Source organism: Panthera tigris, chromosome D1 (assembly GCF_018350195.1).
Source record: "Panthera tigris isolate Pti1 chromosome D1, P.tigris_Pti1_mat1.1, whole genome shotgun sequence".
Taxonomy (NCBI): domain Eukaryota; kingdom Metazoa; phylum Chordata; class Mammalia; order Carnivora; family Felidae; genus Panthera; species Panthera tigris.
Genome location: NC_056669.1, coordinates 104,157,277 through 104,178,236, shown reverse-complemented (window position 1 = coordinate 104,178,236; position 20,960 = coordinate 104,157,277). Strand labels below are relative to the sequence as shown.

Sequence of the window (20,960 nt, the reverse complement as noted above, 5' to 3'; positions counted from 1 at the left end):
TGGCCTGCCATTCAGAATTGAGCCCAGTGTGCATGACCAGGGTGGCTGGTGGAGACTGGACCAGGCCTGCTCCAGGCCAGTTTCTGCTCCCTGCTTCCTGAACTCCTGTCCTCAGCTGGAGGGGTCACTCACAAATGCCAGTTGGATCGGATCCCCACAGTCCCTGCTTAAAATACTTCAGAGGGTGGCGTCAGATCCCTACTAGGGTGGTGTGAGAAAGGGAGATGTTTTACAGAATGTTTTGAATCCTTTGAATCTCCCGCGTGGAGACCCTTCATCAACCTAGGCATCAAGCGAATTCTGGCCCAGAACCCTCCACTCCCTCCTGAGCTCGGTTTGTCAGTGTCATTATAAATGGTGCTCAGGGGCCCAGGGGAGAGGCCTGAAGTTTTCAGAGAAGCCTGATGCGGTGGTCACTGCTGGGACTCCCTTGCTTCCTACTGCAACCATCCCAGCCTCCTTGCCCTTGGGGTGGGGAAAGGATGCTGAGGGGTTCTCCCCCCTCCGCAGAGGCCCCCCAGCAGGACTGAGCCCCAGTGGTTTGCAGAGACACCCTCTTTTGGCTTTTTCCTGGTCCCTGCTTTCCCACTCCCTTATAGGTGTTGCTGGGGTCATTTTCTGTTCTTGTTTAAGGTTATTTATTTATTTGGGGGGGGGAGGGGCAGAGAGAGAGAGAGAGAGAGAGAGAGAGAGAGAGAGAGAGAGAGAGAGAATCCCAAGCAGACTCTGCACTGTCAGCGCAGAGCCCGACATGGGGCTCAAACCCACGAACCGTGAGACCATGCGTGAGCTGAAGCCCACAGTCAGCTGCTTAACCGACTGAGCCACCCAGGTGCCCCTGCTGGGCTCATTTTCTGAATAGACTATTTGCATGTAAGTCCTTGTCTCCAAGTCGGCTGTGGAGGAACACAGCCTAAAACACTGGGGTGAGCAATTATTGGGCCCGGCGTTCTTTCAAGGGCTTGCTCTATACAAACCTACTTAATCCTCACCCCTGCGAAGCAGGTGCTGTTGATATTACTCCATTTCCCAGAGATAAAGAAACTGAGGCACAGAGAGGGTGGGACACTTATAAAGGTCACACAGCAAATAAGTGGTGGAGGTGGGATCCACACCAGCTGTCTGACCACAGAGCCACAACTCTTAAGAATAAATCTCCATGGGGGGTGGGGTGCCTGGGTGGCTCAGTTGGTTAAGTGTCTGACTTCAGCTCAAGTCATGATCTTGTGGTTTGTGGGTTCAAGCCCCGAGTTAGGCTGTGTGCCGACAGCTCAGAGCCTGGAACCTGCTTCGGATGCTGTGCCTCCCTCTCTCCCTCTGCCCTTCCCCTGCTCGTGCTCTCTCTCAAAAAATGAATAAACCATTAAAAAAATTTTTTTTTAAAAAGGAGTAAATCTCCCCATTATCTGGCTAAGGAAATCGAGGCACAGGAAGGCTAAGGTGCTTGCCTGAAGTCACACAGCTACACACTGAGGTGCTAGGATTACAGTTCCAGAGCTGGGATGCTTAGCTGCCTTGCTCGCCTCTTCTTCACGCTGATCCTGGTCCGTGCACCGTGGTGCTGGGTGCCTGGTTGCCCCGCGGGCCAGCTGTGGCTCTGTGCACCGCGCGCAGCGGGCAGAGCGTGCTGTATCGGCACTATTCGCCTTACTTATGTAACCCGAGATCTGCTGACTGCAGAAAACCGTGCGCAAACGGAGATATGGATCGGGTGTTCTCCTCTGAGCCATCGGTCCCCAGCCAGCCACAGGTGCTGCAGTGAGAGGGCTCGGCCGTCTCCAGATGTCAGGGGCCCGTATCTGTACGGTCCTCTGCTCGGCATCAAGATCAGAGGTGGCCAGGGAACGGGTCCCGTGGTCACCAGCAGCACTAACCGGGCAGTCCCCAAGTGCCAGGCCTCTCCTGGGTGCTTGCTCGGTCCCGTGGGATGTCGGTGCAAGCGGGTGACTGCTAGGACCAGACGAGCACTTGCCAAATGAGTGAACAAAGGGAGAAGCTCACTGCCGCCCTGCTGGGACCAGACACCTGAGTCAGGTGGGAGGTGAACGCCCCGGGTTTCCTGACAGGGAAATCCAAGGCTGGAAGGGGTTGTGATTTGGCAGAGGGTGACACTTGGGGAGAGTGACACGGAGGGAAGGACAGGACTGGAGCTTGGGGCTTCCTGATGCCACACCCACACTCTTACTGTCCCATCGCTGAGCCAGGAGTGGAGGCAGGGGGAGCTGAGGACGTGGAAGGGGTTCCTTAGTCGGGGGAGGTGGGTGGGCGGCTGGCCGTGGGACGTGGCCCACTGTGGCTGGAGTGAGGACAGGTGGCGGTGTTGTGGGGCTGGGCCGCCCTTCCACTCAGAGGTCTGTCATGCATTTGAAGGCAGCTTTCCTGTAGTTTCCCCGGGTTGTCTTCTTCCAGGCCAAATGTCTCCCTCTCCTCCAGCTGTCCTTCTCAGACAACACAGTAAACCTCCGGGAAAGACAGCAGTGCTCTACAACCTTCCAGAATGTGGTGTCCAGTGCTCCCACAGGCCCCCAGGGTTGACTGCCCCATGGAGAGCTGAGTGCATTTGTCACCTCCCTGCTCCACGACTCCCATCAGGGTGGCCGGGTCCCCATCCTCTTCCTGATGGCCAGCCATCAACGGAGACCCTCAGTCTGGTTCCAGCTGCCGTCCCCTGGATCCTGGACGTGAGCCGTTGGCTCTCCTGGACAGGTGCGGGCTTTGTCACTTGGCCTGGCTGCATTTGGCTTTGACCTGCTGGAGATCCAGCTCTTCCCCTCCTTCAGTGTCTGCTCCCCTCCCCCTTTGCGTGTGTGAACTGCTGCTTCTAGAAACCTTGAATCAGATCCTACTGAGAACGTGCGACAGGACAAAGGTTATGGTGTCAGTTCTTATCAGGGGTGCTTATCTCATGCTCATCTCCTGTGTGTTCCCAGAAGCTTGCACTGACTCTCAGGGCCTCAGGAGGAGCGGGGCAGAGACCACAGCAGAGGGGCTGGGGAAGAGGGTGTTGGTGGGGGTTGGGGGGAGTAGCACCTGGGACCCTTGGTGTGAGGCCTCCCAGCTGTCCCACGGGGCGTTGCCGGGGGACAGAGAAGCTGACTGGATGGGGAAGGGGCCACTCTGCAAAGTTCTTGGGTACCTTCAAAGCTTATCTCCTCATCCCCCACGGCAGCTGCAGGTTCTGCTAAAACAGGAAGGGGCAGACCTACCCCCCCCGCCCCCCCAGAGGACAAGACCTCCTCCCTGCGCCAGCTGCCACAGCATGTCCCCCTGTCTCCAGGCAGGTCCAGGAAGGGGTGGGGGTGGGCTGGGGAATGAACACCTGTGCCAGGTGGGAGGGAGAGTCCCCGGGGAGGGGGGCCACGGCAGCTCGTATCCCACCTCGAGCTCTCCCCGGCAAGCATTGCAAACAGCAATGTTTATCAAATGTCGGGGAGCATCGGAACCCTAGGGAGGTGTTGAAACTCAGTCTGGGCCCTGGTCCCAGAAATTGTTATTCGGTTGGTCTGGAGTAGGCCTGGGAGGCCGCATTTCTCTAAGCTCAGTGGTGCAGGAAGAGCTTTCCTGCTTCACTTTCCCAGACGGGGTGGGGCCAGGCTCACCACCACCCTGTCACTTAGTGATCCACCAAATATTTATTGAGTGTTTGCTCTGTGGCCGGAGCTCTGCATATAGCAGCGAGCAGGGCAGTTGTGGCCTCTCCCGGGAGGGCGCCTGCATTGTCTTGGGGGCACAGATATTCAACCCTCGAATCTTGAAACTTTCCTCGGAGGAAGGCGGAGCGGGAATCATTTTCCCTAGTGTCCAGGTGAGGAAATAGCATCGCGGAGAGGCCACGTGACCTGCCGGCCCGCGCGCAATTGGAAGGTGGCAGAACCTGAACTCAGGACGCGTAAGTCGAAATCTGGCTGCCCGGCCCTGGCCAGGAGCCATCTCTGCTCCAGAAGGTTGTGTCTAGGAGGCAGGGCTACAGGCCTTGGACACGCATCAGCGGGTGACAGCTGGGGGCTTCATCCTTGTGTGGGGATGGAGAACTTGGCGGAGAGATGTTCCCATGTCCCCACCCACGACTCTCAGTTCCGAGATCTGCCTGACTGCAGAGTTTCACAGTGAGTCACCTCCCCTCCCTTCCTCCCCGATGGCTAATTCTTCTCCTTTCATTTCCCCTAAAGTTTTATTTGTCTTTCTAGGCTCTGGCCTTTCCTTGGCGGGATATCTGCTCCAGGGAGGGATGCCTCCCCCAACCAAGATGGCAGCCCTCATCTCCATGGCAACCCCTGGACGCCTGGCCTTGGTGACCAAGGAGCAAAGTATGAGGCTCCCTTCCTGAAGCACAGACCAGCGAGGTGGTCCCTGTTTGAAGATGGGGTCTGCAGGCCCCGTGGCCAGGAAATCTCAGTTCTCCCCACCTCTGCACCCTCCAGCTGTGCGCTGTGACCAGCCCCGAATCAGACTGAGCTGACTCACTCAGTGTCAGATGAGTGAGATGAGGTGTCCCCCGAGCCAACGGTCTTGCTTCTTTGTTCTTCTCACGCGCCTTCCAGAACCTCAGACTCCCCAGGTGCAAGATGGAGTCGCTGCCCCTGACGCCCCCGCTGGATCCGCCAGCCGCCAGCCTCGTTTTTCTGGATCTCCCACCCCAAGGCTTGTTCTGCGGAACAGCCGTTGTAGAAACAAACAAGTCTATTTGTTTACAGACGTTTACAGCTTTTAAAAGCGTATCGTTTACGGTGAATTTTCAGGACATAAAGATTGTAGCAATTTACGAGAAGGTATTTTATTGCAGTGGATGGAAAATACACAAAACCATACCAATGTCCCTGGAAGTTTTTTTTTTTTTTTAAACGTTTTATGTTTTTATTTGAGAGAGAGAGAGGAAGCATGGGTGGGGGAGGGGTAGAGAGAGAGGGAGAGAATTCCAAGCAGGCTCTGTGCCGACAGATGTAGGGCTCGACCCCACCGACTGAGACGGTGATGTGAGCCAAAATCAAGAGTTGGATGCTTAACCGACTGAGCCACCCAGGCGCGCCTGGAAATTCAGATGACCGAGATTCTGTCAGAGTGGTTACCAAGCATGGAGGCTGTGGCAACAGCCCCCTCGGGAAGTTGCTCCCACCACCCGGGTTTTTAGAGAAGGAACTTGTCCAGGAACAGGCAGCTGGCAAAAGGCACAGAGAGGATTTGAACGCAGTGCTCCGCCCCCAAAGCGTGTGCGCCTTCACCCGCACCTCCCTGTCCTTGTGTTTTAGCCATTGGACCTACATCAAGAATAAGCCCGGAGGCAGGCATTCTAGGTCATTAAGAAATTGCACACCTTGCATAGAGAGCAGGCTCTGTTACTTTCAGTTCAAAATAAAATATCACACAATGCTCAGATAGTATCACTCTCTGCCCGAGTGGTTTTAGCCCTCTACCTGCGAGATGGCTCTGGGCAGATTCGGATACCCCGCTTTTTTTTTTTTTTCTTCCTTTTGAGATTAGAGACAGAAGGGGTGGGAGACCGCATTCTCTAAAGTTGGCAGCAACGGTATCTGCCATCCACGTCCTCTTCTTCCAGTGTGACCTCGACACCCCTTCCCTTGAGTAGCGGGGTCTTTGTCTCTCCTACATCCAAACCTAGAAGGACCTTTGTGATGGCTTTGGCCAAAAGAGTATGGTGTGTGACTTTTTTTTTTTTTTTTTTGAGACAGAGAGAGACAGAGCTTGAATGGGGGAGGGGCAGAGAGAGAGGGAGACACAGAATTGGAAGCAGGCTCCAGGCTCTGAGCCATCAGCACAGAGCCCGACGCGGGGCTCGAACTCTCAGACTGTGAGATCATGAGCTGAGCCGAAGTCGGACGCTCAACCGACTGAGCCACCCAGGCGCCCCTGGTGTGTGACTTCTGAGGCCAGATCGTAAGAATGTCATGCACGTCTGCCTGGCTCTCGTGGCACGCTCACTCTGGGAACTCAGCTGCCATGTTGTGAGGAAGCCCCCATCGTCCTATGCGCCAACCGCATGGAGAGGCCAGTGAAGGTGTTCCAGCTGACAACCGCATCGTCTGCCAGGCATGAGCCAAGATGTTTCCAGATCATCCTAGCCCCCACCTGTCAGGTGACTCCTGATTTTGCATCTTTCCAGCAGAGGTCCCCGAAATCATGGAGCAGAGGCCACTCTCCCCGCTATGCCAGGTTCTGCACCACAGGACCTATGAGCGTAATAAAATGGATGTTTTACATCACTGGGTTTTGGGGTTCTTTGTTACGAAGCAATGGTAACTGCAACAGAAGGTATTTGCTTACAATCAGGTGTCTACCTCAAGGGGCAACGTCTTGCGCCCTCTCTTGGAGCAGATGTGATTGGCAGGGGTGGTGCCTAATCAGCCTCATGACTTTATTGGAAGCAGATTGGGTGGGCAAGCTTTCCTTGTTCTTTAGTTACAATAAATTAATATGTATTACATGCTTACTTGTTTATTATTTCCCACCAGCTAGCATGTTGGTGCCCTATGGATGGGATTTTTTTCCTATCATGTTTGTTACCATATTCCCAGAGTCCAGACTAATACCTGGTACTTAGTAGTTGCCCAATAAATAATTATTGAATGAATGAGTCAATAAAGATGACACATCAAGCCGGCACAATTTTGGATGATGGTTTCTCAAGAGAGATTTAACTTTACCTGGGATACTTGTTATGATAATGCACCACTATTTTCTGGACAAAGGCCAGCTCACACCGCGGTGGGGATTTCTTGAGAATCATAGTGGAGAATAGAATAGAGAATGATGAGAATCGAGAACATTTAAAATAATTAAGGGTTGGAGCGCCTGGGTGGCTCAGTCAGTTAAGCACCAGACTTTGGCTTAAGTCATGATCTCCCAGTTCGTGGGTTCGAGTCCCGTGTCGGGCTCTGTGCTGACAGCTCAGAGCCTGGAGCCTGCTTCAGATTCTGTCTTGCTCTCTCTCTGCCCTTTCCCCACTCGTGCTCTCTCTCTGTCTTTCAAAAATAAATAAACGTTTAAAAAAACTAAAAAAAAAAAAAGAAGAGTGACTAGTTAAGAGTCCCAACCTTTTCTCAAAATTAAAAAAAAAATTGTTAAATGTATGATGAGTGGTAGGGGGTCTTTAGGTGCATACGAAAGGGGTTTGTTCAAGGACTTTGTTCCTCGACACTCTCTAGAGGGATTTAGAATCAGTCAACACATAAGAGATCAATTCCAGCAAACTGTCTTTGCTGCCTGGCATGTTCTGGATGTCACGGGTGCACAAACCAGCATAAGACGGGGACGCTGTCCTCTAGCTGAGACCAGCTGAAGCCTGTGAGGTAGCCTACCCAAGTAGGCAAGTGAGGCCCAGGGGCAAAAACGATCAGATTTCACCAGCTGAGGTTCCTGAGGATGAGGGGCTATCAGGGAGGACTTCTTGGAGGAGGCAGGTCCAGGCGGGCAGCTTCCCCAGGCACTGACTCAGAGGAACACTGAAACCTCATAGGGATTTACCAGAAATCTGCTGCCTGTTGACTCAGGTTTCCACCTGTAGGTCCTCATGGAGCTGGTGGAAAGGAAATCCGTGTCCCTTTTGCCAAAATACTCTTAAACAGGTAAGTACATAAGTGGATAATACCCTTAAATAGAAAGCTTTCTCCTCCCTAGCACTGGCACATGTCAGTGGGGGTAGGGGGATATTTTTTGATGTGCATCGCAAATTACTGTGTCCACTGGCCTGTCCAGCCATGAGACCAGCCCGCTGGCAGCCCCCGGGGGTTGGGGTGGGCATTGCCAGGCAGCCCAGATTCCGAAACCAATTAATACACAGCAAAGAGGTGTTTACCAAGATCGCATCCGCGAGACTTTAAATGTCTCCACAAAAGTTTTTGGTTGCAAAGAAACTACAGACAGAATAACTATAGAGAGTAAACCATGAACACTTGCAGACAAGTGGAGACTATTTTTGTATTTGGAAAACAATTCTTAATGTTTATTTATTTTTGAGAGAGAGATGGGGAGAGAGAGAGAGAGCGCGCAAGCAGGGGAGGGGCAGAGAGGGAAGGAGACACAGAATCTGCAGCAGGCTCCAAGCTGTCAGCACAGAGCCCAACGCGGGGCTCGAACCCACAAACCGCGAGATCATGACCCGAGCCGAAGCTGGACGCTTAACCCACTGACCCACCCAGGCGCCCCCTGGAAACTCTATGTAGAAAGAGACTTGTTTGCTCCCCCGGAAAGTCACTCTGCCGTTGGCAACCGAGTGAGTGATGCGCTCCATCCAGCTTTGTGTTACATGCGGGAGAGGAGAACCAGGAAAGACAATTCCAAATAAACCGGAGTTCTGGTCGGTGCATACAACTCCATTTCGACCATGAAGAAAGAGCGTTACAATTTTTATCTATGGGAAAATGATTTTTTCCCACCCCAAGTTAACGTTGCACAAATATTGGGAGATTATTAATTTGAAGGGTACCAAGTATTTCTGATCTGCACGGCAGGCAGGACTATTGAGAGAGAGCAGGGGAGGGGCAGAGAGAGAGAGAGAGAGGGAGAGAGAGAATCCCAAGCAGGCTCTGCACAGTGTGGAGCCTGATGTGCGGCTCGAACCCACAAACTGTGAGATCACGACCTGAGCCGAAATCAAGAGTTGGATGCTCGACCGACTGAGCCACCCAGGCACCCCAGATAAATATCTTTCCGGGTGCAGCCTTGAGCAGAGCTGATCCACTGGGACAGCAGCCTCAGTGGCTGCCCACGTTCGGTACCTGATTCCACACCACCTCCTGGTGGCCTGTCATCATATGTCTCTGGGGCTGAGGGTTGAGAGCAACTTTCTCAGGGGCTCCTGTGCCCTGATAATTTATCACCCAGATGGGAGCCTTGGTCTGGGTGGCACATCACGAAGACAGGTGTAACTAGACCTGTACTAAGGACACATGGGCACTCTACCTTGGCACGTCCCAGGTACTGGCATGTGCATTCTGCAACCTGCTGTCACCTCTGACGGAGGTGGGCACCAGGAAGCGGCGCGCGTCTGAATGTCTATCAGCAGGTCGACAGTACCTTCTCTGCCAGGGTGAGGCCTCTGGTTCACGCCGGTTCGCCACCGGTCTCGGGTCCTCTGGAATCAGCGACACACGGAGCGTTAGCGCAGCTGGCTGCTGAGTCCGACTGTCTCAGCCGTGGGCAACCAGGCTGTGTGATGGGGGGAGCAGTTACTTTACCTTTCCCAGCCTCCGTGTCCTCTGGTGTGAAATGGGGTGCAGGTTGGCACCCATGTCCCATAGTGGGAGGAGGGACTGAGGTACGCGTGTAGAGACCGGGGGTAGGGCCCTGGCACCCGGTCGTTGCTGGTGAGTGACGCCCGCTAACCTTACGGAAGACATCTTCAGCATCACTGGACTTGTCAGAGTCCCTGACATCAGACACACACTCTTTCCCTCGCACTGTTTTCAGACGTAAACCAGGTGAGCCGAACAAACCTGGATCTGTTTTCTGGAAGGATCGGGGGTGTGAATATTTGGGGCAAGGGCTAGCCTCCACCTCTCCCACGTTACCCTCTGATTTGACTGTGCGATCTTCTGTGGGTCCTCAGCACGTGTTCCTCTCCTTCTGAAGGACCCCCGTTTTGCTTTGTCCGGCCAGTTTCCCTTCCTTCCCCAGATGCCAGCTTTAGGATAGCTTCCTCTGCACTCCTGTTCCACTCTGGAGTCCCCCGAGGGCCGGGAATGGCTTTCCTGGTGGTCTCAGCTAGATGTCGAGATGTGTGGTGGGGAGACCACTCTGCCTGGCCCTTTCCTGCCTCCCTAGCACCTGCATTGGGGTCTGGCACAGAGCGGGTGCACACGCATTTTGTCCACGAGAATTTGCCCCACGAGGATTCTTCCCCAGCAGATCTGTCAGAGAGCACAGAGTATACCTCCCGAGACTTCTATCGGCTTCTTCTGTGGAGACTGGGGTTTCACCATAGAAGGTGGGTTGCCTTGGCCTGGGGTAAGTGGGGGTTGTGATGATTGATTTTGTGTGTCAGTTGGGCTGGGCCACAGTGCCCAGATATTTGGTCAAACACTTTTCTGGATGTTTCTTTGGAGGTGTTTTTTTTTTGGGAGGGGGGAGAGATTAACATTTAATCAGTGGACTTTGAGTAAAGCAAATTGCCCTCCATGACGTGGTGGGCCTTGTCCAATCGGTTGCAGGCCTGAACAGAACAAAGACTGATCTGCCTCTGGCCAGAAGGCACGGATGGGAGCTGCAACTCTTTCTGAATCTCCAGCCTGCTGGTCTACCCCATCAGAGTTTTAGACTCACCAAACTTCCATAATCAAATGAAATTGGTAAAGATGTTGAAGAAGAAATCTCGGGAGGGACTTTCTCCTCCTCCACCCGCCATCTATCTACGACGCTTTCCTTCCTTGGGGTGGGGGGTGGGGATAATGAAACAATTATACTTTTTTTTTTTTATAAGTGTGTTTACATTCAGGGCTTGCTACCTGTACGCTTGTCTTTACTGAGCATTTTTCTGAGAGTTGCCGGATTTCCTTGGGTGGGAATGGATGGAAGTATCGTAACTTCTCCACTCATGTTCACGAAAATATTTTCCTTTCATGGCTTCTCATTTAGCATCGGGGTCTTGGGAAACAAAATCGGGTCGCCACATGAGGAATGGACAGATAATCCTGCCTGCTTGTCTATCTACCCGTGTGGACATGAGATGCCCGGGGTCCCCAGACTTGCACACACAGGTAAGCTATGCAACTTTAGGCACTGCGTCCAGACACATGTGATCCCAGCTGAGTGCCAACCTTTTATTGATGACAAAGAAGCCACATGGGGGGATGTTTCCAAGACACCACGAGCAAGTCTGTCTCCATGCTGGTGTGTGTGTGTGTGTGTGTGTGTGTGTATGTGTGTATGTGTGTGTGTGTGTGTGTGTGTGTGTGCAACTGGGGGACTGATCTATGAAGCTGGGAGTTCCAAACCCCCAGAGACAGGAATGGAGAGACCACAGAGCCTCGGAGAGGCCGGGTGCCAGAGAAGAGTCCTCACAGACCATATTGAGCTCAGCCCCCGGGAACAGCAGGTGCTTTGTGCTCACGCAGTGGCTGGGGGCCCCTGCACCTGGTGAGGTGGGCTTTCAGGAGGCACTGCTATAGCCATGGGCATGGCCTGGGTCCAGGTGCTAGAGTCGGGTGAGGAAGGAAGAGCCAAGCTAGTTGCCTTTAGCTCGCCCTGAAGCCCCCCAAATCCCATGATCCCTTAAGATCCTTTTGTGTCTGCTCCCCTGCGACCCAGGCCTCCCCACTTGCCGGCCAGGCAGCACTTGCCTGACCCCCAGACCACGGGCTCGGGGCCGAGTTCCTCTTATAGCCCCGGTATCCCCTGGAAAGAAGGTTGCCCACAAGTTATATCTGGGTTCTGGAGCTGGCTGTGACCTCAGCCAGGTTATGTCAACTCTCTGAGCCTCACTTTCTTCTGTGACATGGTACAGAATCCCTTTCCTGAGCCCTGGAAGGCCTGTCGTGAGGGACCAGGGCAACGAGCTTATCACCAACCTCTACAGGGCAGGCTCAGCTTCAGGCACGAGCCAGGACCCGGAGGTGTCACCCCTCTGCCCTTTCTCCCCGTCGCATCTGCTGCCCCAATCTGTCTGGCCTTGCCACACGCTCTCGCCCCTCTACCTACCCCTGTCAGTTTTACAGTGGCCCTGGCCTTTAAGCTCCTGTAGACATCTTCTTCCCCAGCCCTCTTCTCCATTCTCAGGGGCTCCCCAGAGCAGCATCCCCGAGCATGGACCCAGAGGGGCTCACCCTGGCCGCTGCACAGGAGCCCCCCAGTGTAGACCAGTGGGGCTCACCCTGGCCACTGCATGTTGGGTGTAGGGGAGAGGCTTCTGTCCCCTCCCCCACCCCAATGTTCTTGTTGTCCCTCCTCCCTTCTGCACCCCTGCTCGGGTCCTGGGAGTCAGTCCAGCAGATCTGACCAGGAGGGCACGCACTGGGTACTGGGCTGAAGATTGGTACAGGGACGGGGAAAGGAAGACAAGCTTCCAAGGAGGTGGCAGTCATCAGCCATCCATTGAGCACCTGCTAATCCCTTTATCAGGTCGGTAATATTATTAGCCCCATTTCACAGAGGATGAAACTGAGGTTCAGAAAAACATAGCCACACAGTGGGGGAGCTAAAGCCATCCAGTTCCAAATTCCACAAGATCAGCCACTCAGACAGACTTCCCACAGCAAAAAGTATAGAGAGGTCAAGTAAGAAAATACACAGGAGAGCGTCTAGGATTATTTGGCGTTGGAGCACAGGAGAGCTGGGGGCAGGTGGGAGGTGAGGAGGTAGAGACGGGAAGAGATGCCTGGCCGTGAAAGGGGAGAGAGGGAGGACCATGGTCTCAGCACTCAGGAAGACGGAAGGCGGGAGCAGTGAACAAGGGTCGGGGTGGGAGGTAGGAGGAACAATTTGGGCTCTACTGGTAAGGACAGCTCGGAGGGGGGCCATGTGAAGATTCAGGTGCACGTGAGGTCACGGGCAGGAAGTGGAGTCTTGGGGGTTTGGGGGAAGGTCTGGAGTCATGGGCAGTAGGGCTGCTGAGGTGGTCAGGACAGAGTGGCAGTGGACGGGACGGTGTGTGTCCGCCCTCCCGTGCCCACGTGGGGTGTTGGACCCCATTGGGAAGAGTGGCACTGGCCCCTCCTGGCCTTCCCCCGGGACGTAAGCAGAAAGGACTCCGACCAGTGTCCTCGCTCCCTGTTCTTGTCACATCGGGGGCCACGGTAGTGACCGCACGATGTGTTTGTGCATCGTCCTGCAGATTGGACCTGGACCCCGGTCAGGAGAGGGTGACACTCACTGGTGAAGCCCAGTTACCTTTAGCCTCACCGTCTTCCCAGCTCTGTATGCTCTCTGGAGGGCGCCCTGCGTAGGAGGTGACGGGCTGGAGCCTCTCGCTCCGTGCAAGCATTCTTTATACCACTCGAAGCAAAAGAGCAGGTCTAGTGGTAAGTCTGGAGGAGGCAGATCTGGGGTCGGGTTCCGCCGCAGTCCCTCTGTAGGTACGTGACTTCGAGCTCATTGAGAAAGCAATTCAGTCGCATCCCCTGGCTCCCACTTCGGTAAGTGCGGAATAAGAAGACAGCTCCGGGGAGTCGTTTCCGGGGTTCGAAGGTGTGCAAAAGGGCAGGTGCTGGTTCCCTGGCCCCTCCACTTGCTCTACCTTTTGGGCCCGGGGCACTCACCTGGGGGTACCTGCTCCTGGCAGCCAGCTGCACCACCAAGGCGCACATCCCGAGGCTGGCGCACGGCAAGCTGACCAGGTTCAGCCCTGTGCTGACCTTCACCTGCCCAGGAGATCAGAGAGCATCTGTCACGGCCCAGCCAGCAAGGGAGTGTGCTGGCCTCACACGCTTTGGGAGTCACAGGCTTCCTCCATGGGCTCTTGATCGGGGGAGAATTGTTGACCTTCCCCGGGGGACTAGGAGCTGATTACCAGAGGTAGGAAAGACATTTCTGCTTTGACCGTGGACCCCATGGGCCACAGACCCCAAGAGCTGCTGCTGGTCCTGACTGCTCTGGTGCCAATGGCACAGGTGACGCACATATGGTCCTTCCTTCCTGTGCCACGGCAGACAGCACGCATCAATCCTGGTAATCCACCAGAGCAGGCATCAGTATAAGAGCCGCCCGCCGTCTGCTGTGGGTTTGTGTCCTCCAAAAAGATAGGTTGAATTCCTATGGACGTGAATGGGACCTATTTGGAAATAGGGCCTTTGCAGCCGTAATCAGGTTAAAATGAGGTCTTCCTAGATTAGGGTGGACCCTTAGTCCAATATGACTAATGTCCTTATCAGAAAGGAAGAGACGTACGTCATGTGATGAAGGGGGCAGGGGGCGAAGGGTTGCAGCCATAAGCGGGGGAAGGGCAGGGACTGCCAACAACCCCCAGAAGCTCAGGAGAAGCAAGGAAGGATTCTCCCCCAGAGCCTTCAGAGAGAACGTGATCCTGCCGCCATCTTGATTTGGGGGTTCTGGCCTCCAGAATTGTGAGGCTATGAATTTCTGTTGTTTGAAGCACCCCTGGTCTGTGCTAATACATTCTGGCAGCCGGAGATGAACACATCATCTCGCTTCCCTAGATTCGAAATCATCGTTGTGGTGTCCTCTGAAGTTCTGGCCCAGCAGGGGCAACATGGCGGCCGCGGGAAGGGCTCTGCTGTACGAAGGCGTGGAGGACTGGGGCATTTACTGACAGGCACAGATGCGGGAGGCCCCCACAGGGGAGGAGGGTAATCAGGTGTCCCACGGCAGGCAGGCAGCTTTGAGAACCAAGCCCCCTCTGCACCCTTCCCGCCATCCTGTGGAAAGGTTCCCACAAGGATCCTGTGAGCTTTCCCAGGATGCCTTGTACCCGGAGGTAGAGACGGTGGCTGAGAAACTCACCCTAGGAGTCGTGCAATTTGCCATGGCCATCAGGGTGGCCGCTCCTGTGATAAAGACCTGCAGAGAGGGGCGGGAAGATTCAGGGTCCCAGGGAGTCCCGGTGGCTCTGCCTCCCGGTAAAACCCCTGCTCTGGAAAGTTTGCTGGAAACTTTGCCATCTGTGAAGGATTTAGCCTGGGGGTGGAGGTCTATGGCTCATCACAATGTGGCCAATTAACAGGGAGGAACAGGGCTATGGCTACAGAGAAGGGCAGGAGGTCTCCCACCGGGCTCTGCAGAACTTGGTAGGACAGAATTCTAGAAGGTGACCACTAAAGACTCCTAGGTGCCTCGCCCACTACTTCTCCAACTATATGAGCATACAAGTAGCCTAGGCACTCCTTAAAATGCAGACTGATTCAGTTGGTCGTGGGAGGGTGGGGGTGGGGGCTGAAATTCTGCATCTCTAACACACTCCCAAGGGGATGGCCAGCGCTGCTGGTCTGTAGATCACACTTTAAGGAAGGACCAGTCTCTTAATAGGAAGATGAAGAGACTAGGGCGGATTGTTCCCTTGTCTCCGCCTAAGTCACAGGGCTGGCAAGTGATAGATCTGGGTCTAGAAATCAGGCGTCTGACTCTACGTCCTGGGGAGGGGGAGGGTTTCCACCGCAGAGGCTGTTATTTCTTGACTTGTGTGCCAAATGTGGGACCCCCACCCCACCCCACCTCAGGAACCTCACCTTCCTTCTTCCTTGGGCCGAACCTACTGGGCCAGGAGACCCTTGTCCCCTGCTCCCTCCCCCGCCACCCCACGTGCAAGGGAACGGCAGCCTCTGGCTGACCACCCAGAAGCCCAGCTCCCAACCTGGGAGCACCCAGCCCTGCAGGGGAGGGTGTGAGGTGGGGTGAATGAGATCTTCCTCTGGAGCTCAGGACAGCTCCGCATCCTGAATCCTTACCCCCATTTCAGACTCAAACTCTCTCCCCCGAGGGCCCAGGGAGGGAGGAGGATTCCCAGGTCCCCGTAACCCTCCCTGACTCGGCAGAAAGCCTGCCTCTGACCACCACCGGGCAGCATCTCCAGGGTATTTACCACCAGTCCGCCGGCCAGCAGGTACCAGTAAGTGGTGGGAGGCGCCACGACGTTTGGGGCCGCAGCCAGGATAACCCGACAGCTGACGTGAAGAAAGCCAATAAGGATCTGCAGGGCCTGTGGGGTGGGGGTGGGGGTGAGCTAAACCCCGGTGGTCTCTGGGGGGGGCTTCGTCTTTCAAGCACTTAAGTGGCTGGAGCTGAGCAGACGTCTGTCCGGATGTCACTTGCCAAAAGGGATCTTAGGCAAACCTCTTCATCCACCTCCTGACTTGGCAGTGAGGGAAACAGAGGCCTGGAATGCCTGGCCAAGGGTCACACAGCCAGTTAGAGGCAGACCCAGGGCCCCCCACCCCCAGCCGGGCACCACTGGTCTGTAGAACTCTTGGAAGCCTTGGGGTAGGTCCATTTTGGGCATTCAGCCCGGTCCTCCTTCGCGGGGGATTAGCAGTTAGTAAGTGGGTTGCCTCCAAGGGACCAGGCTCTGAGCGTGCTAAGCACTTTGTGTGCGTCAACTCACTGAGCTGTCAGAACCCGGGGAGACAGGCACCCTTGTCTGTGCCCAAGCACAAAGCCCGTGTTCCTTGCACGCTGTGTCCCGCATTCCGTGTAAGCATCCTGATGGTTTCGACCTCGCCTTCCAGAATGCTGGGTTGCCTCGGCTGATTGCCCCAAATTTGTGGTCGTTTGTTCCAAGGTGTGACCTTGTTCTCGGCTTCTTTGACCCCGGGAGCAGCACCGTGACCTTGCCCTTGACATGCTGCATCCCTGAGTGTCACCCAAGAGACGTAGCTTCTCCTAGGCTCTCTCCGCTCTTTCTATCCTTCTCTGCCCACGGACAAGGTGAGGGAGCCTCCATTCTGGAAAGAGGCTCAGAGCTCCCGGCTGGTGACCGGATGATGTAGGATTCAAACGTGCGGTTCAACTGCTACTGTGACCTCAGTGCCGGACAAACATCCTCAGCCCTCACTTGCTGACCACGGGCCAAGACCCACTCAGGCCTGGTGGGGAGAACGGCCTGCAGGTGTGGGACATCAGCAAAGGACAGTCAAGGGGAACCAGAGGGAAGCTGACTGCTTACCCCAGAGTGGCCCCAGGAGCAGGTCACCCCGCTGGCTCTGGGTTCAAGCAGCCACCCTCCGGGATGCGGTGGCAGCCCCAGGCTTCCTGTTATTTTCCCAAGCTGGAGGCCATGCAGGGAAAGCCTTGCAGCTTTGGCTTGTTTTCCTGCTGCTCTAACTTTCCTGATGGAACATGCCCTTGGCCCTGCAACTCCTGCCCACTCCGTAGCTGCTGGGACTGGCAGTGGCTGTTTCGTGTCTACCTTGGAGGGAGGAGGGTCTGTGGGGACTGAGTGGTCCACTTACCCCCGAGGTGGCTGGCCGTCCCCGGAAGAAGAGGTCCTTCCTGCCGGGGCGGTGGGTGGGGGGGGTCTCCTGGGTCTGAGGCTGCAGGGGAGGCTCCTCCGGGCTCTGCCTTGACACACTTGGGGTTTCGGGAGGAGGGGGCATCACTGGCTATTGCTCCTGGCTTGTCACCCCTGATGCGCTGACTTCCAAGGGCAGCTGGGCCGGGGGGCCGGGCTGCCTCAAGCTCGTGGGAGGGAGCTAGAGCTGGGGTCTCGGAGCCTGCCGCCTCAGACATCCTCTCCGTGGAGCTCCTGGGCACACCCCTATGTCATCCAAGGATGCGGTAAAACATTCCCAAGCGGATCCCCATGTCCCGGGTCCCAGTTTCCCCATCTGCATTGCCAGGAGAGGACATTGGTAAGACGTGGGTGTTTACGCGTGTGCAACTTGCAGCCGTTAAAAGCGGAGGTCTGGCTGTCTGCAGAGAGCGATACGTATGCATCTTAAACAGGGCTGAGTAGGAAATTAAAGCCAGAAACGGAGCGAGACGTCACAATGCCGTTCGTGTAAATTAAATCCTTGCACACCGGACGATTCCCCGAACAAACACACGCGCGCGCGTGCCAAAACATACCGAGGGCGCTGCCTGGGGCTGGAGGATGAGAGCCGGGAGGGCGGGTACAGGGACCAGTTGAAGCAGGTGGGGGCCGGGTTGGGACCACCTGCCTTAGGCTCAGGCTTACCGACAAGCATTTACAATTCCATAACCCCCATCTCCGTCGCACTCACGGGAAACAGTACTAGCTTGCCTGGGTCACACCGTTCATAGAGACCGGAGCTGGCCTCCGAGGCAGGACAGCTGGCCACGGAACCCCAGTTGTTCCTGCTTTGGGGCTTCCCTCCCACCCCCACCCCTCCCCCTTCTTCTCCCCCTCCCCCTCCTGCTCTGCCAGGCTAGTTAATAACCCACACCTGTCTCTGCGGCTCCTTAACCACGTCTCTAGTTCCCTCAGGTGGGTGCCCCTGCTTAATTACTACCCATCCCCCCCCCCCCGAGTTGTGAAGGGCTGGGAGTATCACAGGTCAGACGGACAGAAATGGGTGGGCCCACGCTAGCACCCATGCCTTCTGACCCCCACATCGTGTGTTCAGTCCACTGGCTCACGCTGCCTCCCTTTGCAAAAATGGGGGACCTTAAAAATAAACAACAGAAACCCCAAACACCTCAAATTATGAGTGAGCTCAGGACCGGAGAGCTGGGAGGCCCCCAGAGTCGGAGGCCTGTGACTTGGAGCCTTCCTCTGACCGTGGGGGCCTCCGTCGGCAGCCTGGGGGCCTCCTCCCCTCCCGCCGCATGGCTCCTTCTCTTACCGAGCCTGCAGCCTCTCCCTGCTCCAAAAAGGGCCCCGCTCAGTCCCGCTGCCCGGCCCCTGCTCCAACCGCATCCACAACCTGCCACCTTCTCCCTTCTCCCATCCCCTGTGGCCCAGTCTTGCTTGATCGCCACCCTCGGCTGGGTGCCTGCTAAAAATAACCAACACTTGGGCCTCAGCATCTCCAGGTGAGGCGCCTGGGAATCCCGGCTTTGAGCACCCCCTCGGGTGATCCTTCCACTCAGGCCAGCTTGCGGGTCGCATCCACGCATCCACCCCTCGGGCCCTCGGCCCCTGCCGTGTCTCTGCGGCACCAATGAGGTCTGGCTGCATACGTGTTAGCTGCTTTTTTTCTGCTAGACGCAAACCATGTGCAGGAAGCATGGACCAGGGGGGCCTTCCTGAGGCTTGAAAGTGTGGTCCCCACTTGGGTCCAGTAGACCTGCCTCAGGGGGCCTCCTTTTATAAATGGGTGCCTGCCGATCGCTCGCCAGTCTCACATCAGCTCAGGGCCATGTCTGGACCTAGGCAGGTGCTGGTCAGGCCGGCATCCCCATCCCTCCTTCTGCTGGAAGCATCCAGAGCCCCACGTTCACTGCCTCCCCAAGCTTACCGTGGGCGCCGCTGTTGCCCCTCAAAGGTCAGGCCTGGGTTCTCCTTCCTCCAAGCTCATGGCCACCTTCACTCTCTTATTTTCGCAAGGATTATTTTCCTAGGCTTCCTTCGCCACTTCTGGGGGCCATGACCGTGGAGGAGCTGTGGGCGGTGCCAGCGTGGGGTGGAAGGCAGGCGTTGGAGCTGGCGGAAGGGAATGTCTCCTGAGTTCAGTGGGAGTTGGCTGGTGACGGTAGAAGGAACAGTTTGGAGGGCGGGGGGTGGGGGGAAACGTAGCTTCTTCCTGTAAAGGTACTGACTTGCTGTGTGACTTTGGCAAGACCCTTCCCCTCATGGGCCTCAGTTTTCTCATCTGTAAAATGGAGATGTTGGACCAGCTGACGAGCCCCAAGGCCACTTCCAACTCTAACTGACATTCTTAGTCTCAGGTTGAGATCAAGTAGACATTCCTAGCATAATTGTTAGTGGCGCAGGGAAAAAAATGCATCCATCGTCCAGGTGGGTGTGACTTCCATGCCTGCCATTTGTGGGGTCCTGCCTGGACTCTGCCTGTATTTCCGCAGAATTTACCTTCCATCGACTGTATCCCAAAATTCGTATGTTGGACCCTGACCCCCAATGTGATGGTATTTGGGAGTGGGGTCTTTGAGAGGTGGTCTGCCCTCACGAATGGGTTTAGTGTCCTTACGAAAGAGGCCCCAGAAAACTCCCTTATTCCTTCTGCCATGGGAGGACACAGTGAGAAGACAGTCTGTGAACCTGGGAGGGGGCTCTCACAGGACACCAAATTTGCCAGCGCCTTGATCTTGGACTTCCAGCCTCCAGAACTGAGAAATGTCTGTAGTTTAAGCCACCCAGTCTACAGTGTTTTTGACGCAGCAGCTGAATTAAGACGGAAGCTTTTAGCCAGGCTCCGGGGCTCGCCTGAGTTAAGCAGTGATTGTTGTAAGGGCTGCACTGGGGTTCCATTAAATATGCTGCTTTGTGACCGGGAGTGTCACCCCTCTGATGCTCGGCCTCCTCATCTATGTACGGGGCGGTGGGGGGGGGGGTGTATCCTCATGCCCGGGGCCCCGTGGGTGCCAGATCAATTCCTTCTGTCTCCCCTCTGCCCGTCCAAGCTGGGGAGGGGTCTGAGCCGAACCCCAGCCACGTAGCTCTGCCCTCCTTCAGCCTTCCCCAGACACATCCGGAGAGGAGGACAAAGTCAGCACACGCCCGGGGATACAAAGCCGGAAAAATCCCAGCAGCCTCCCCCGTCTGGCCGGGCTAACACCTACCGAAGAGCAGCTGACCAGATTCAGTTTAAAAGGGAGAGATTGGCCAAGCACGGACATCTTAGGAAAGGATTAGCCCCCGAAGGTAGTTCATAAATGGGGTAGAGGACGTGGGAGGGTCTCAGGGCAGGAGAAGCCACCGTGTGAGGGCCACGCATCCCCCATGAGGAAATGGACAAAGACAGAGTGTTTGGAACCTGAGGGAGGGGGACAAAGGCTCACAAAGAATACGAATTTGTTGGGAATTCCTTCCTGGGTCATCTCAGGAAGAAACACGGACACATAAGCCCCAGTGTCTGGGCCCCAAGAGCTTGTTGGAGGAACAATAATGGGTTCAAGTCTAATCACAAAGTTCAAGTCAGCTGTGCCACTAATGTTCTGTGGGGTGACGACGGGTCAGTTAATCCCTTCCCCGGGACTCAGTTTCCCCATTTGTAAGATAATGGGGATGAGCTGGAGTGATTAGTATCGTCAGAGTTCTGAGTGAGGCTGTCAACCCCATGCATGTTTCTTGCGGGGGGGGGGGGAAGCGAGCACCTCTCTGGCTCCTGTTGCCATGGAAACAGAGAATAAAGTCCTCCTGCCCCTGCGGTTTGAGATGCGGCTGGGGACACCCAGGGAGCAGGGAGCCCGGCCAGGTCACTGCAGGGCACGGGACCCTGGTGCCCAGGAAGGCCGCGGAGCAGAGACTCCCGGGAGAGCTGAGACGCCAGTTTGGAAATTCAGTAACTCTGCCGACCATGCTCTGTCACCCTCCAGGGCTTCTAATTTGTACCCAGAGCACGGCGGAGACCCACTGTGGGTTGCCCACTGTTGTTCTCATCATCTGCGTTGTTATACAGACGATGAAAGACACCGTGCGAGGC

The 20,960-nt window shown here is 55.6% G+C and overlaps 1 long non-coding RNA gene across 1 annotated transcript; it reads left to right on the top strand.

Annotated features, from left to right (window-relative positions):
* The first annotated feature begins 3,349 nt into the window (after window positions 1–3,349).
* LOC122231028 lies at window positions 3,350–4,816 on the top strand. The gene is made up of 2 exons (XR_006208136.1): window positions 3,350–4,106; window positions 4,188–4,816. It is a non-coding gene; the product is annotated as an uncharacterized LOC122231028 (long non-coding RNA).
* The last annotated feature ends 16,144 nt before the right edge of the window (window positions 4,817–20,960 follow it).